Source organism: Anser cygnoides, chromosome 9 (assembly GCF_040182565.1).
Source record: "Anser cygnoides isolate HZ-2024a breed goose chromosome 9, Taihu_goose_T2T_genome, whole genome shotgun sequence".
NCBI classification, from domain to species: Eukaryota; Metazoa; Chordata; class Aves; order Anseriformes; family Anatidae; genus Anser; species Anser cygnoides.
In genome coordinates, this window is record NC_089881.1 from 20206746 (window position 1) to 20220379 (window position 13634).

The following is a 13634-nucleotide window of genomic DNA, read 5'->3' on the forward strand; positions in this document are numbered from 1 at the left end:
AGAATACCTTCATCCTTTCTGTTAGCTTCTGGGTTTGTCCGATATAATCAGGAGGAAATGAAATTTCAAGTCGACAGTTTCCTTTTAAAATCCTTAAAAATGCCCTATGCATCAGTGCTGAATGTGAATGGTATTTTTGTCTTTTTTTTTTTTTTTTTGGAGAAATATCTATTAATAGATCTATGCAATAATTGCTTTCTGGTTTATGCTTATGTTTTATCACCAAACCATTCAGGAGGACTTGTGGTAAAAATTGTGAGGTTTATATAATTGCAACTAGAAGCAGAGCTTTGCTTCAGGGCCTGCTACAATATCAACATCTTCAAGAGCAAAAAATAATGATGTAACTCCAACAATTTGTTCTGGGGGCTGGGTGATCTTGTTTGACCCAGCAAGACATTCTTTGGCAAGCAGCATAGCTTTGAATCAGAGCTCCTTGTGATTAATGTCACTGGCCTGTATTGCAATGATCTTTTGATCTTATTCACGTATTTTCAGTGGGATGTGATAATTACATTAAAATGGTATACGGAAATATTTTAACTTTTTTTTGTGGTGCTATCTGGAGTTACATTTGGACAATAGTTCCAATGTAATATAGTGGAAAATTACCACGGTGGCAAAGCAGCAAGTTTCCAGCATTATTACCCTGTGCCATGAGACTTCAAGTAAACTAGAACTCTACAGTTTAGGAGAGCTGCCAGCCCCCCTGAAATTACCATTTTAATTGAATTGATCATAAACACTTTGCTCTGGCTGTAATACTAGACCTAGGAGATGCAATCTATTTAGCCATAGTTTGGGGAAAGGGTGACCTTTCAGCTGGCTTGTTATAACTGAAAGGTTGCTTGCTTTTCTGACTGGAGCTTGATGCATGGGAATGCAATGTGAAATTGTAGTATTAGAAATGGTGCTTTTACCTAAATATGTAAATCTTGTTGGTAAATACACATTTATCTGTTCTTACGACTATTATTAGATCATATTATTTTTGTAATGTATGTAAAATGTATCAGTTTGGAAATTCTTTTAATTACTATTAGGGACAACAAAAATGGCTGATGCACACACGCACACACACAGACTTGTTTTTAAGGGAATAAAGTGTAGTGTCTTAAAATAGAGAGTATCTTCTGGCCTCAAAATTTCCAGAGCCAGTTCTCTTTCCTATGAACTATGCTGTTTTAAAATTGCCAGCAGCCTAAACATTATATAAGACCTTTTTGTCCTGCTGGCATGCCCATCTCCTTTTACCACGCTCTTTGCTGCCTGTGGTCTTCATCAGCTCACAATGGAGAGCCCAAGCTGTTCCTCTCAGTCTAATTAACCCCAGTCCATTACTGGCATGTTTGGTGTTATACTTGCAACCTTTTCTTCTTTTGTTATTTAAATGAGTAACCTGAATTCAGCCTTTCCTTCCTATCAGCTCTCTGCGACAACACTGCACTAGTCATTATAACAACTTGCTTTCAAATCTTTTCCCTTTTGTGGCTGACCTTTAGTAGGAAGAATTCTGTGCTTTTTACCTACAATTTTAGTAATTTTAATCCAATGTTTTTTTACTTAAGTGGAAACAGTCATAGTTAAAATGCAGAATGCAATTTTGTCATCTCTTTCCAGCATCCTTTGTAAATAAAACCTAGTAGAAGCTTAAGCAATGGAAAATCTTAAAGGCAAAAAATGAATGCTTTCCTACCTTACTCAATGGCTTTCTAAAGTCTGTTGATTTAAGAGGATGTCTGCAAACAGAAGATGTGTCATCCTGACAGTTCTAGACTAGTTTTCCCTTTGTTCCAATAAATGGCAATTCTGTACTTAGTGCTTTTTTTTTTTTTTTTCATTTAAAAAGATTTCATGATGGAAAATGTTGAAGATTTCTAGTATTGACCAGTAGGAATAAAAAGTGCACAAAAATATTTAGGCTCTTCAAATTCAAGCATTGAACTATCCTTTTAAATGTTCTTTCTTTCTTCTAAAATACAATGCAAGTCAACAATACATTATTGACACTGAAGCTTAGACCATAACTTGGACTGTGCGGACACCATAATTGTGATTGATCATGTACTGCAGCAAACTTTCTTCTTGGACTGGAGTTCAGACATACAAAGAGTAAATACAACCCTCTTTACTTTCTTTACTGACCAAAACACAGAGTAAAGTTCTGGGAAAGAATCAAGAGTATCAGGCAGGCTGATCCCATGATTCCCCAAATATTTCTGCCAGCAAGAGGTCTCAAAGCTGCGTGGGGATGCCATGGATGAGAACAAAGGAGACTCTGCTTCTGGGTACAAAGCTGTCATGATGGATTTTCATCATGGCTTCAAAAAGCAATTATATATTATGTCTCAGGTGAGCAGACTGTAGTGCAGAGGGTTAACCGTGTCTTCCAAAAAGTTATACAATATTTGGAAAATTTATTGGATGAGTTCCGTCTGATTGCTAATTGCGTACACTATTAAGCCATAATTTTCTTTCCTTTCTCATTTGCTTTATGCTTGAAGGTAAAAGATGGAACATGAGACTATGACAAATTCTCTTCTGGGATTATGTAGTGGGGCTTGACTTTGATCTTCCTTTTCTCTTGCCCTCAGAGACCAAAGGCATTTTTGCATATGGCAAATGAACAAAACTTTGGTGCTCAGAACTGCTGTGCTGATCAGAGAGGTTTCCTGAAAGGTCTGGGTTCTGCATTATCAAAATATTAAAAAGTATAATGCAGGCTGCTTCGGGCTTGTAGTGAATGTCCTGGCCTAGAGGCTGTGAGTCGGGCATGGGATGAAGGCCAGAAGGCCTCATTCCAGTGTGACCTGTGCTGCTGAGTCACAAGAGATGGCTAATTTTTCCTCCTTTTTTGTGTGGGCATTACCCACATGGGAATTGGTGGGTGGGTAATATAGGAGCTGCCAGTAATTTATGAAAGCTGGGCTTTCCTGCTAATTGCTCATGATGTCTGCTAGTGAATTAACATATTGGCCATAGATTTCAAAGCGAAGTCTTATTAGGGAAGCAAATCTTGTCGATCAGAAGTGTTGATATCTAAGACTGCATGTTGATGCCCTATGCTATGGTTACTTTGAGAACCTCCCCAAAGCAAAGTCTGTATCAGGCTTTGCTGACTAAGTGGTACAAAAAGAGCGGAGCTGAGCTATACGAATTAGAGATAAGATGAAATAAGGGCTCTTCTGCAGTGTGGTTAGGTTACTGAAACTACTCTATGTACCTGGTTTCTTTGAACTGCTAAATTTATCCTATTCTTAGCAGGTTGTGTTAACCCTCCTTGAGAGCTGTCCTGTTGTAGCATACCTGCTTCTGAAACCTCGGCTGCGTGTCTGCAGGATGCTGGGGTGTGGAGCTGTGCATGTGCGCGTCGCACGGAGCAGACCATCACGATGGTGGTAAGCACACTACAGAAATAGGAGGTGTGTGTGTGTGAGAAGACTGGAGTGATCATTGACACATGGGAGTGAACAATATAGGGTTTGATCCACTACAAACTAACCAAAGAATCTATTAATTGTTTGTTTCGAAGGCTTTTCATGTAATTGAGTGAATAGGGGTATATCTGGGAAAAAAACAGGGCTTTTATTTCACTGCAAGCTTGCTCTGTGCAATCTTCTTCATTTCCCTAAGCCAGTGTTCATCCATAGCTATTTTTTTTTTCACTTTCTGTCTAGGGGAGAGGAAGGAAAAGGCAGCCTGCAGATGCTTTTTATTATACATATTACATTTAGGCAATGAGACCTTGAATTCACTGAAAGCTGTGAATGCTATCACGATGAAAATAAAGCATATAGTCTCATTTGTAATAGGCAGTGCATAGATGGTACTTTTTTTCAGTTTGCTTCTGAAGAAGGCCCCCAAAATTGCATATGCTCTGTTGTATATAAGGCAACTACTGGTACCTCTTTTGATGATATATATATATATATATTTTTTAATTTCCCATCATCTTCTCTCCACAGATTTCTTATTTTCTTCCTTTCTGTTATCTTCATTTTATCTTTTGGAGTGGTAGTGTGTTTTACCAAGAAGAATGGCTCTTATAATCATGGATATCACCTTTTCATACACTTCAGATAGGCTGTCATATGTAAAAACTTTTCCTTAGGCAGCAGTGGAAAAAAACAATTTGTTAAAAATAGCTTGTATTTTGACTAAAAAAGGACATGAACACATGAGTTTTCCTGCCTCCCCAAAATAAAACCTCTTCCTATTATTATATTAAGAAAATTGTTAGGTCCAACAGCTTCACAGAGATACATTCTGCTTTTCAATGCATGTTTCACTCCCTGATCCAATTATTACTGAAAGTTTCAGAGGCAAAATTAATTAGCAGTCTGCCATAGTTCTCCAGACTCCTGGAGTTCCAGTAATGACTTGATTTTTGTAGAACTGTGCTTATTACATGCAATAGGCAAGTCTGGACATAACAACTTACTCTGTGAAGCTTCTTAAAACTTATTACTATGATCAGCATCCTCTCTGCAATTGCGGCGTTGCCAGATGTTGGGACTGTAAGCACAGAATGCAGAATTCAAGTTATACCTTATTGTTTGGAAAAAGGTCTTAAGATTTTCCTCCATCTCCATCAATTATCAGAAATAATTATGGACATTTTTCAGGTTAAATAAAAACTAGTAATGAGGGGAAGTCCACACTTGAAGCATTTGTTAATAATTAATTTTCAGATTTGGCAGCTTAGATTTGCAAAGGGGCTCTTCAGTCCCTCCAACTTTTCATATGTTAAGGAAAATAAAAATAGGATTTTTTTCTGCTTAGATATACAATAGTTTTGGACTTCTTAGGTCAGATCTTCAGATCCCATAGTTCTGAATGTTGTAAAATTGACCCACATTTGCTGAGGCTCTAATTCCATTTCTGAATGGGGCATGATGATTGAAAAGTCCTCTTTGCAAAGAATATTAACTTGGGCTTTTTCTGAGGAATCTGGGTTCTTCTTTTGGCCATGCTGAGCCCTGACACTTTGATCCAAAGCAGGAATTGGACATTCATTTCAAAGAAGGGTTCTTTAGTCTTTGGTATCATAGTACATGTGTTGCATTTGCAAAATGTTTGTAGCTCCATGGAACATCTAGACGTTTAGTGCATACTAAATAAGTAAAAAAAAAAAAAAAAAAAAGATAATAAAAATAATAAGCACTTTATCTTAGCCTAAATCTTCTGAGTCAAAATACATGTTTTTAAGTGCTTATGTGAAGTCTTAGTTTTTAAGGCTTTGTGCAATAGCCCGGGATTACAATCTGTTATTTTTTCAGTTGCTTGGTGAGAAATAACAATGCACCATAAAAAATATGATAATAGCTATATATTATTGCTTCTTTTGTTGTATTAACTAAATTAATCAAAAGCATCTATCAGTGTGTCCATTGCCTAATATGATTAGCTGCGTGAATTTAGAGTAGCAAATGGATCTGAGATGAAAATGTGTTTCTGAGCTGTGGTTTACGAATTGACTCAATATATGTATATCCTAAGAAAACCCAATCTGTTATGTCTCATTTAATGCAAACTGCTGTGTACTTTGTGTTCAACATAAACTCAGAATTCGCTTATTTGGAACGCAGTATTTCATTTTTGCATCACTTCGGTGGTGTATATGCATACTTCAGTTAAAGCAGGACAACATATGGTTGTGTTGTGCAGGTGGGGTATTAAAATCTTCTGCGTGATAATCCTCTGAACTTTTACTGCCCTGGTACCTTTCTCAGTGCTAGGTGTAGCGGCATTTGCATCCTATGTAGTTGCTTAGAGGTAGGCATCTAGTGCCTATTTTTGTGCAGCACTGTATCCCATCAGAGCTTCTGCTGCTGATCCAGGAGGGCGGAGATCTGCTCTGTGCCTTGCATCAAGACTTTTGATGGGTGCGGATGTCTCAGGTATGCCACACCACCTAAAATTACACTGAATCCCTATCCATTGTATCCAGTGTCCAAATCCAGTGCAATTCAGACAATTTGAATCCCATCCTGCAAGTGTATACATGCACGCATGCACACAGACATTCGCTCTCACAGCCTGCAGAGAGACACAGTGTGATTCATTTTGAACAGCGCAGATTCAAACGTTTCCATGATTTACTCATTTGTATCTTTACGGTTACTAGAAGTCACCCTTATTGCACAGAAGCTTTAGCAGTGGTTTCTAGTTGCTTAAAATCATTATGTTGCTCTTGTGCATTTGAAATTTTTTGAGTCCTGGTGCAAAAGAGATGTCTGGGAAGCCAGCTGTTTTGGCTTCTGAACATCACGGTGGACTGAAGAACCTTTCTTCCCCTTGCACATAAGTATTTCCTGGGGAAGGATAAAATAAACTCTTATATCCCTGTCTTATGTTGTCTTAACAAGCATTTCCAAAAATATGCACAAATGAAATTTACTTGTACATATCCTGATTACTTTTGTCAACTTAATTTTCCAGTTTGACTACTTTCAGGTAATATTTTCTGGCATGTTTCAGGAACCTCAGCATGGTGGCCAAAATACTACTTTGCATCTTTACTGTAGTGACCTGTCTTCGGTTTTCATGTCCTCCTGTGACTTTTTTCATAACTTCCTCCACTGGCTTTATTACTCCAGTAGAGGGAATATTGCTAATAATTACAAGATTATATATATATATATATATATATATATATATATTAAATAGACCTATTCATCTTTGCCATCTGGCTTCTAATTCTTGCAAAATAATTTATATTTTCTGTCTTTCTTCTCCACTGAGGGATGCAGAAGTGGAAAATGAAATGTGTGAGACTGTACTCTGACATTTGCTGCCACATTACAAGACTATGATCTCTCAATGTAACAGGTGTTCTTTTTGACAGGAATCTTTTCAAATTTGTTATTTAATCTTAAAGCAAATATTAATCCATATTTTGTATGTAGTTAGTATTTGTAAGGCATTCCTATAGACAAATGCGGTGATGCAAAATTTGCAGTGGGACTTTGTCTTGTACAGTCTCTGTCCTACAGAGTCCTAAACATCATCTTCCATTGACATGTCTCTGGTGATACTAGACTTTATTGTTTGCTTTTCCATACCTCATGTTTTTACCCCTCTTGTGTATTTTATGCTTGACAGGATATCACATTAACTAAGCATTCATTCCTCATTTATTCTCAAACTGGAAAGTTTGTTCTTTTTTCCAGGGAGACCTTGGCTGTTGAACTTTTCAGTTTTGCAGTAAAAAATAGATTAGTATGATGATCAGACATATCTAATATAAAACTTTGTTTAAAGAATCTGTGAAGTTTGACATGACCAAAAAGAAATGATAAACTTTCTTGGTGACAATTTGAAATCATTAGGTAGTGGCTACCTAACCCCAGTGGCTACCTAATCCTTTTTTGGAGTGCTGTTGGAGTCTAAGCAAATTATCGTAATTGTGAAAAACAGTAGTTACACTTGTTTATATTTTGGAAGAAATCTACACATATAGTTATATCAACCCACCTCCAGCACAACTCAAAAGTAATATTCATCATTGTGCCATAGAAGGCCTAGAATGACTTAGTAAGCCAAAGTTTCTTTGTTTTAACTGCCTATTCCTGACTGGGGCATGGAGAGGCTGTCTGTTGCTACACAGTGACATTGTATGACTCTGTTAAAACAGATACTGAACTCTCCTGTTCACTCTTATCTCCTTTTTCATCCTATCATCTTCTTGCTCCCTCCTGATTCTCAATAATCTCAGACGAGGCAGAGCTGGTAAGTTGGAGCCAGGCAGGGCAGGATGGAAGCTTGCTTGGGAGTCATGAACTGGGCTTTCAAAGGATGTGACAGCACAGAAGACAGGCAGAGGGAGATCAAATACTGAGCATTTGAGGTCCCTTGCTTCACAAATGTACAAAACAAAAGTGCTGATATGCTACCTGGAGTAAAAGCCAAGTCAACAATGAAAAGGTAAAGTAAGTAATAAGGTGAGGAGAGATTGATGGACGCAGAATAGCTCATCCTACATGTATATTTAATGTTGGTTGAAAGTGTGCATGGGAACTAATGAATTGCAGGCAAATGTATGTTGTGTGCCCAGTAAAACTGAAAGGTTTAAATTATGCAGTACACGTCATCTTGTTGCCAAATATTTAACACCATTCCTACAGAAGAAAGACAGCTCCGGGATCCTTATTTAAACATCAGTAATCAAATCCTTTTCTCATCATAGGAAGCTTTTTTGCATAATTTGTGCCTGCCACATCTAGAACTCACACACTAACTAATTTGCAAAGAGATGACCCAGCGTTGGTTGGCAAAACTTAGTGCTTCAGTAACAATTTGTGCTGTACCATAACTGTGTAAGTGAGTAAAATTGGTCTGTTTGGATCACCATTTGCTGATTATAATTGTTGCCTATGTCTGTATATTTAACACTGACTTATGATTATTTCTTGTTCTGGGATTGAGAAAGAATATCTCTGCTACAGAAAATTACTCATTCTCATTCAAAAAGAAAAATGTTAGAAATTCAAATATTTTCCTCAAGATGAAAGTCACCCAGTACTCCCCATAGCTCTTCTGAAAGTAATGCTTTCGGCACAAACTGGCTGATCTGTCTAATGGGTATAAATTGTTCCTGCCTGAAATGAATTTTATTTCAAATTCAGTATCTTTCAGAATTTATGGTTACTAGTCTGTAGGGCTTTTTGCTTCTGTAAAATGCACAAAGAGTACAATGTGTCCTCATAAGAGTTATTCATTATTTTAGTCTTGTTCTGGCCCCATTTTTATGACCTAAAAAGTGGTACACCATGCTGACCCCTTCTGTGTTTTGCCCAGCTGAATGCATTTGGGTGCTGATGACTTAATAAGCATAGGGAAGTAAAGGATAAAGAACAGCCGTGAAAACATTAGGCGGCCAAGAGGTATGATAGTAGCAGATGAAGTTTCAATGGGAATTACAGATAAGGAGATAGAGCAGAATCTTTAATAAAGATTCACTATACAGTGCAAGTAACCAAGCTCACACTTACATATTTCAAGCCTATTTCCACAGTACTTGAAATTCCATAATGTTAATGTTGACCTTTAGTATGGGGGAAACATGAGGGGAAGGAAGATGAGTCTTGCTGTATTGTGAGGGCACAGAATTTTCAAGTGTGATGGGAAGATTTAGGAACTAATAGGAAAGGACTAATTAGTCTTCTGTATAAAGTCTATTACGTGTTTGATGTATAAGTTTTAAGACTGTATTCCAAAATTAAACCATTGCAAAGTTTTGACATGTTATTTTGCCATTTTGTTGAAATTTAGAATGGAAATAACTGATTATAATAGGAGCATATAGGTAAAAAGTTTTATAGTAGCTTTATGTATCTTTGAGCTTGGCAAGGAGATATATAGCCTATATAAAAAAAAAAGATTCACATTCTGAAAATGTTGGAGGAAAACATATATCCAAAGAAATAAAGTCTAGAGTCTCATTTGTGCTCCATTTTAGCTACTTGAAAAACAAAAGCTATCAGTGTACTTCATATTGGTTGCTAATACAATAACATTGTAGAAAATAAAATGCTGAATATCGTATAAAGCATTATATAGTGTTTAGAGAATATAACATTATGATAGATGTAGACCAATTATTTCCTTGGATATAGCCCACTGGCTCCTGACAATTCTGCTTCAGGGATAACCTGAGCTAATGGCAGTAGACGCAACATGATGCCCACTGTGTCTGTCTTCCATTAATTTGTATAAATCTTTGGTTTTGATGCTTTTATGATTTTGACCTTCTAATAATTAACTAGCTAGCTGGAACTTTAAAATTGAAAACTTATTCCCATTTCCTTTTCCATTTTTAATTTCAGGGTTGGTGTTATATTATCCTTCCACAGAATTTCTCTGCCTTGCTTGATACCTCCCTTGTTTTGTTTTCTGAAGGGCATATATATATAAATGCAATGTTCTCTTTCAGCTCTGAAGACATTGGCTTTGGGTCAGTGACTAGACCTCCTCTCCCCTTTTCAGTCCTTTTTCCCATCTTCTCCTTCCCTTCTGCTTTCTGTAGATCATTCTTCATATTGCTCTCATTATTTCCCATTCATTGCTTTGGGCCTTCGGCTTTTCCTTTTCACCCTGTGCAGTCTGACAACTTTCCTTGTGCCCTGCCATAATTCCACACTTAGTTCACTTCATGTTTGATAAAGAACAATCAAGCCTGTTAAATCTTACTTGCCAATGCATTGGCTCCAATTTGCTACAAAAGCAGTGACTGCTGCAGTTTTTCTCAGAACTTTCCTCTTTTATCAACTCCCTTATCCTGTATGTTAATATCGGTGTTTGCACAAAAGCCTAGGGAATGATGTAGAAGCTTCTCACCCAACTCTTCTTGATAGCTTGGTGATGAAGCCCCAGATAACAAATTTGCTGAATTAACAGCTGTGTAGATATCTGAAAAACTGTGGTTTGAGATGTAGTCTTTTCTACCACAAGACAGTCCAGATTTATTTGAGATTTATTAAAATTCTAGCTCTCAGGTTCTGTTTGTGATAAAACTGCACAGGAAAAAAAAAAAAAAGAGGAGCTGTCTGAGATCCAACAGAGGGGCTTAGAAAGCAGGAAATGAGCAACTTTTAAAAGGACTTCTCATCCCACATTCAGCTGGAAATTCAGTCTACTCCAATGGGATCATCTTGGATCCACAGGTTGCAATGAAAATTCAGCTCCAGGGGCTATTCTCCGGTAGCAAAAGCAGAGATAAAGTTTCTGATGGTTTGCACATATTTCTTAATCTAACCTGAAGTACATCCACTGATCTCTGGAATATTTTATCTTTCTTTTTTGAGGGATAGAAAGTATTATAGGATAAAGCCTAGGCTCTCACTGTGGAAAAGAATAGCTTTGATTTGCTGGTAATGAGAGTAGAATGAAGCCCATTCTACCTAATGGGTTTGAAATTAGCTCATTTGGTGTGACACTATTGCATTTTCTAGAGAACATAAGAAAAAATCTAGTTGAGAGGGACTATGAAGATAGTAGTGGTCAATACAAAATTTTGGAATAAAAAACTTGCTTTGTATTTGAAAAGTGCCAAGCACATGACAATACTAACTAAAGAACAATGCAGTTTGGTCCGTGGCTTGAAACTAAACCATTAATTGGTTATAATATGGTGTCGATAGAGGTTAGAAGACTGAAGAGGGATGACGAATTTTCTTTGTAATCACGAGACATTTTACTTCTGCTCTTACCTTTAACAGAGCGAAGTTTTAGCTCTCTTAATACTTTCCAGCATCTCTCTTTTTAATTCTGACTTTATGTGGAATTGCTCTATGCAGAATTAGATAAAATAATTTCAGTAGATATATGTAGGGTATTTAATTCACATGAAAAGTGGGTAAGGATGAGATTATAGTCATCTGAAACAAAAAAAACAGATTGCAAAGAACCTCTAGTTTTATAAAAATGTTAAGCCAAACTTGGATATTAATTTAGGAATGTTTCCATTCCATTTTTTTCCCTAAAATATCACATATTGCTATATCTATACCACACTGTTGTGACAAAGATGATGCTATGATGAAACCACATATTGTCTGTGCACCAGATTTGCTTGTTAACTCGGGAATATGGGATGTCAAATAGGAGAAAAATCCTTGCCTGGTCAAAAAGTTTTGATCAGTGTATAAATTAACTTATATATAACTATAGTGTTACAGAAGCTCTGGGAAAGAGCAAGGAGATATTCCTATCAGAAGGGGAACAGATAAGGCATTTATATTTGCAGAACTCTTGCACAGCTGAACAGCACTTCCCTCAAATGGTACGAAGTCTGCTTCCTCTCAGTTATCTGCTCTCCATATGATGAAATTGTGCAGTTGGCTTTCAAAATTGTTATATATAATCCTAAATACGTGTTCTTTTAATTTACCTTCTGAGTTCTGAATCTTTCGGTTACTCTGAGGGCATTTTCAAGCTTTCCTTCTCCTCCACAAAGTGTAGAAATACTTTTTCTCTCTAAAGAAAGTTGAGATTCTCTGCTGAGAATCTCTTTGGCAGATGAGCCCTTAGAAGAAATACAAATATTACTGGGTGCCTGATGAAGATTTCAGCTGTTAGCAGCACTTCTTACGCCCACAAAATCAATCTCATCTTTAGATTCAGAGGAGGATCAATTTACATGTGAATGTACAAGTTAACTTGCTAACTTTATGTCTTACCCACACATTCCACTCTGTGGAGGAATGAAAGTCTTCTAGTTAAAAAAAAAAAAAAAAAAGGAAGAAAAAATATGTAGATGTTTATTGAAGATGTGGATCACATTCAGAGAGTGTCAGGCCTGTTTCTCACTTGTGTTTTTGGTCAAAGACTGCCATAGGTTAGAGTATGGCATGTGTGGAGGGAAAACAAATATCATTCATGGATGGATGTGCTGCAAGAAAATGAGTTTTTACAGCCCTTTTAGGGATCTTGGTTTTTTAGTCCCCTCTGTAACGGTCCTCTGCTTTTTCTTTCGGTGGGTGTTCTATAAAGCTAGATTATTTATGACTTACTTCTTGAGTGGCAGCTAGCTCAACTGTATACAAGAGCTTTCTTCCACTGTCATATACTGCTTTTTGGACTGATAAAGTTATCTGGTGTTGTTTCTTAAAGTTTGGAGCAAAGCATATACTATCTCTAAAATAGTAAGTGCTCTTCACCATCTACAAAGGCAGCAATAAGCCAAGCTTGTGGAAGAGCCCTGATCTGACAGTAAAGAATGAAGGTGCCCTTACTATGATTTTCCTGTTGAAATTAAACCAAAGGACTAAGAATCAACAACATTTTTGAATTTTCAAATGTGTCTTACCCCAACTAATGAGTGTGTTGTCCTGACAATTTACCATCTTTTTGGATTCTCAACATTTTTTGTTTATTTTTCTTTTGGAAATGGTTTTGTGGATGTGAGGTTGCTTAAAATGCTGTCTCAAAGCAGTGAGATGTTTTCTATAGAGACTTTGTTCATCTTCCCCTCTCTGCCATCCTGTCACCAAATGCAGACTTGATCACTTATCAGAAATAAGAGTCACTTTGCTGCAAAAGTATATTACTAATGTAAGGAGAAATTTTTGGGTGGACCTGTTCTTACCTGTGGTCTTTCAGTACTGGTGGATGTAGGTTACTCACAGATACTCATCTGCAGTAGGAGATCAACACCAGCCCCCCTTCAAATGTGATGTTTGAGGACCCAAAGGATTTGCGGAATAAGAAGGAGCAGGAAAATCCTTTTTTTTTTTTCTCAATACTTTTGCATTTTCCAAATCTGATGTGCTCTGCTGTCCTCCAAAATGCTCTATTATTATGAAACAAGACATTGTAGCTGATTCAATTGAGCAGTCATGTATTTAAGTGCAGAAAGTTGATATGCACTTGCAGAGAAGCTGTAAGTCATTACGGTAAATAAGACTGGTCACCACTTGACCCCAACAACTCTGTCTGAAGAAAAAAAGAAAGAGAAGTGTTCAAGTGGATTGATATCCACATTTTTGTTGTGTTCTGATATTCAGTCATGACTCAAATGGTTTCTGAACAGGTATTTCTACCTCTTGGGCAAATAAATATCTATTCTTCAACCTGTCAGACTTAGTTTTGAAATTGTATAGTATTGTTGCTTTGCCTGGGAGTATGGGCAGCAG

The 13634-nt window shown here is 36.9% G+C and overlaps 1 long non-coding RNA gene across 1 annotated transcript in view; it reads left to right on the top strand.

Annotated features, from left to right (window-relative positions):
• LOC106032012 (uncharacterized) overlaps window positions 1-13634 on the top strand; it is a 116788-nt gene that overhangs the window by 57954 nt on the left and 45200 nt on the right. Inside the window, exon 3 of the long non-coding RNA XR_010833530.1 lies at window positions 3265-3398. This is a non-coding gene — a long non-coding RNA (uncharacterized lncRNA). The remainder of the gene's footprint in view (window positions 1-3264; window positions 3399-13634) is intronic.